The sequence below is a fragment of the Ailuropoda melanoleuca genome, chromosome 16 (genome assembly GCF_002007445.2).
Source record: "Ailuropoda melanoleuca isolate Jingjing chromosome 16, ASM200744v2, whole genome shotgun sequence".
NCBI lineage: Eukaryota > Metazoa > Chordata > Mammalia > Carnivora > Ursidae > Ailuropoda > Ailuropoda melanoleuca.
In genome coordinates this window covers 10,831,837-10,836,222 of record NC_048233.1, presented here as the reverse complement: position 1 = coordinate 10,836,222, position 4,386 = coordinate 10,831,837, and the positions used below count along the sequence as shown (strand labels likewise).

The window sequence follows — 4,386 nt, the reverse complement described above, 5'->3', positions numbered from 1 at the left end:
AGGAGCAACATTCCCTGCCCTTTCTGGACCAGACAGGCAAGACGGAAGATGGTATACAAACTCCTCGCAAAGACCACTGGGAAAACGATGTCATTACTACCTGCATTTTACTGATGATTATACTGAGGCAGAGAGTAGTTTTAGTGCAGCGTCCAAGACCACACACGCTGGGTTTCTCGTCCTGGCAGTCTGGCTCAAGATTGTCAGCTAAAAACAGTTACTACAAAAACAATCTGAATGACATTCAAGGGTAAAGGTTGATTTTAACATCTATTAATCTTAAAAAAGAAGTTATCAAAAATGAATTAAACAGAGAAAACAAAATTGAATATTCATACATGGAAAATACTAGAATTGGCAATGGAAAAATGCACGTTCTTTTGAAATGGCCAAAAATGTTTACAAAATTCTTGAATATTTTAACTAAATATCAATATTTAAATATAAAATAGGCTCAAAAAAGAACTTTATCTAGGGCCTAAGCATGAGAGAGATATCTGGTAGCTATTAATAATGGGTGGAAAAGCCTGCATGGGAGAAAGTGAGGATTTAAACTGGGATGATCTCCTGACACTGGTTTTACATTTTTGGAAATTATGGGACAGTAATTCCATCCATGAGATGCATATGTATTTGTGTGACTTTGTGCGTGCATGTGTGCGTGTGTGTGTGTGTGTGCTTAGGAACTTGTAAATAAATAAACTTTTAAAGTATTAGTTATTAGAAAGAATTGTCTTTTCTGGATGCTTTTGATAGGAAAAGATTGAATTCTTCCTATATAAATCTGGCATTAAAAAAGCAATAATAAGTCCGTAGCCCTGTAGATCCTAGCTATGGCCCAGCTCCGTGAAATAGTTTGGACATTCACTGTTTGTTCTATGTGTTGGGTTTTTAAATTTTACTACCTCACAACTAAAGTTGGTGAACACATATTATGGAAAGGTTGAACAAGGAAAAAAATTGCAAAACAATATGTCCTTATTTGCATGTTAGCAAATGTGACCCCAGCTTTCACTTCGACAGCAGTTATGAAATAATCCAGCCCACAGCAAGGACACACAGTGTGTGAGTGGGAGCCAATTTAGGTACTTGGGAATAACAATGTTTTTCATCAAGACAGCTTTGAGCTCATCTATTAGCATACCCTGGTGCTTTCCTGCTTGACATTGGTCGCATAATTTAAAAGAAACAAGAACTTTATTGCACATGCAGAGATCAGCAGCCTATAGAACGTAAGGTCAGAATCTTCAAGGAATCACAGCCAGGGACATTAGACTTGGCTTTTTGGTTTGTTTTTCTTTCTAGACATGCTAACATTACTATCGGGCCTTTTTTCCATCCTCATAATAACAGAATTTGTTCTAGGAAGTTTTGCCAATGGCTTCATAGCAGTGGTGAACTGCACTGACTGGGTCAAGAGACAAAAGATGTCCTCAGCTGATCGAATTCTGACTGCTCTGGCGATCCAGAATCAGTTTGCTCTGGGTAATGTTAATGAATTGGTATGCAGCCATGTTGAATCCAGCTTCATTTAGCTTAGAAGCAAGACTTCTTGTTCATGTTGCGTGGGCGGCAAGCAATCATTTTAGCATCTGGCTTGCTACTAGCCTCAGCATATTTTATTTGTTCAAAATAGCCAATTTCTCTAGCCTTATTTTTCTTCGCCTGAAGTGGAGAGTTAAAAGTGTAGTTGTTGTGATCCTGTTGGGGTCTTTGTTCTTTTTGGTTTTTCAGATTGCAGTGGTAAGCATGTATGAGAAAATACAGACGAAGGATTTCAAAGGAAACGTCACTAGGCAGACCAAATTGGGGAGCATTTTACACCTTTCGAGTATGACTATATTCACACTAGCGAACTTTGTACACTTTGCTATATCCCTGACATCTTTTCTGCTGTTAATCTTTTCCCTGAGGAAACATCTCAAGAGGATGCAATCCAGTGGTAGAAGATCGCAAGATCCCAGCACCAAGGTCCACATAAGAGCCATGCAGACTGTGATCTCCTTTCTCTTTGTATTAGTAGGTTACTTCCCGGCTCTTATTGTCACCATCTGGAGCTCTATGTGGTTGCCAAACAAGCTGATCCTCCTGCTTTGCAAGGCTATTGGAATCATGTATCCTTCAAGCCACTCATTTATCCTGATTTGGGGAAACAAGAAGCTGAGAAAGGCCCTTCTGTCATTCGTGTGGCAGCTGAGATGCTGGCTGAAAGAAAGAATATAGGAGGAGCCTCTTGTGTTTTCTAGGAGAAAACAAGCGGATGGAGTCTATAACATTTTATACTTTTCTTACCTCTTTTTCTAATGAGTATATAATTGAGTAATTTCTAAAGGTTTACCTAGAAAAGTCTTTTACCTAAGCATATCACAAAAATTATGTGTGTGTGTATTTATGGAAAATGTAAGAAAGATTATAAGATTAGCATATCATTAACCCACTTTTTGCAGGTAAGCAATCTAATTATACAAAATATTGTTAAGAAATTCCTCAAGATTATGAAGCAACGTGCATTCCATATACACGTTCCATGTATCTTCTTCCAGTTGAAGAATTTATGATCTATATTTATGCATTTTCCTGAACTGACAACCTACTCTCAGGAAATCATTGCTATTTCCCATCATATGTACCACATTATTTAGATTTTATTGTTTGAATCTTCAATCTTTTGGGCAGTAATGATATTCAACTGTAAATCACACATTGAGGATGAATATTTGGGGGTAGATATTATTCCATCATGAATTCTTCTTGGTTAATAGAAAGCCATCAGAGCTATTATTAGAAAAAGAAGCACACAATAAAATTCAAGAGTGACAAATATATTTAGAATACGTTTTATGTATGTGTACAATAAACAGTGCTAAAGAAAGTAAGATTTAATACAAGTAGGTAAAATCTTGGATGAAAAATCAAGTTCTATGATGGGAATGAGGAAGAAAAAAAATGAGCATGACTTGCTTTCAATGCTTTTATGCTCCCATATGCAGCTAGGAGAGTCATTTCTCACAGTTTTTGAACGATGACCTTTTTGGAAGTTGAGATGTGAAGTCAAATTTTTCAGTTCTCATCTTTGAATCTCTGAATTGCGAATCATTTTTTCCCTCTTGCTACCTAAAAGTTTCTTTTAAGCTTCAGATAACAAGACTGATATCTTCCTTGTCTTAAAAATATGGTCATTATAAGAATAGTAAAAATTTATGGTACTGGGATGCCTGGGTGGCTCAGTCAGTTCAAGGTCTGCCTTTGGCTCAGGTCATGATCCCAGGGTTCTGGGATCAAGTTCTGCATTGGACTCCCTGCTCAGTGGGGAGTCTGCTTCTCCCTCTGCCTGCTTCTCCCCTTGCTTGTGCTCACTCTCTCTCTCGGACAAGTAAATACATAAAATCTTTAAAATAATTATGGTACATAATGGACTTTCTGCATATATTAAAATAGTATCTGTTATGTTTATATAATAATTATAGGGAATATCTTCATCATCTGTTTTATTATAATATTGTGGAAAATACTGAAATAGTGTGTTGACATATTATTGATAACAAATTCTATTTTGAGAAAGAAATTTGTTACCTAATTCAACAACCGAATTTACATACTTATATTAATTCTTTACATTATGAAATTTTAACATTACTGAAACCTTAAGATAAGTTATTACTAAATCTGATTTATTCATTTGCTTTTCATCATCTGTCTGCCCCTGCAGAATATAAACAATTTAATGTGGAGATCATATCTATGTTGTTTCCTGCTGACTCCTCCAGACATACAGGCAGTGCGTGGATTAGTTAGTCTAAATGATATGCAAATGACTAAAGAAATGGATGAATAAACTATATTGTGGCTGGAAAACCAGTGAAAACAAAACCCACCACAAAATCAGCAGGTTGCATGGATTCTTGGTTCTGTTTCTTCACTATTCGTACGCATCTACACAAAACTGCATGCTCTCAATTCCAATTTTGGCATTACGCTGGGTGGACAAAAGTTGACACAAAGAGGCTCCAAAACATAAAGTGACTCATACATAATATAGACTTAAATTGCTCTATTCTGTACTGAAGCTTTTGAGGAGACTTCTCCGTACAGTTCCAGGCAATCAGGCTGAGTGAACGTATTCCATTTTGAGCATGTGGCTTCCATGATTGCCTTGGGGTCATCCCCATTCCTGACAGCAGCGAGGAAAAAGGTGTATGGAGGAGTGTTCACAGGGAGATGTTTGTTGGGTTGGACCTGCAGATGAGGCACATAATTTTCACTCATATGACATTGTTCAGATTTCAGCCCCATTGCCACAACCACCTGCAAGGGAGGCTGGGAAGTGCAGTCTCTCTGTGGCCCAGATGAGGAGAAATGGAATTGAGGACATGGGTGTCGGAGAGC

The 4,386-nt window shown here is 37.4% G+C and overlaps 1 pseudogene; it reads left to right on the top strand.

Moving 5' to 3' along the window:
• The first annotated feature begins 1,307 nt into the window (after window positions 1–1,307).
• On the top strand, window positions 1,308–2,359 carry LOC100479106 (annotated as a pseudogene).
• Window positions 2,360–4,386: the final 2,027 nt, after the last annotated feature.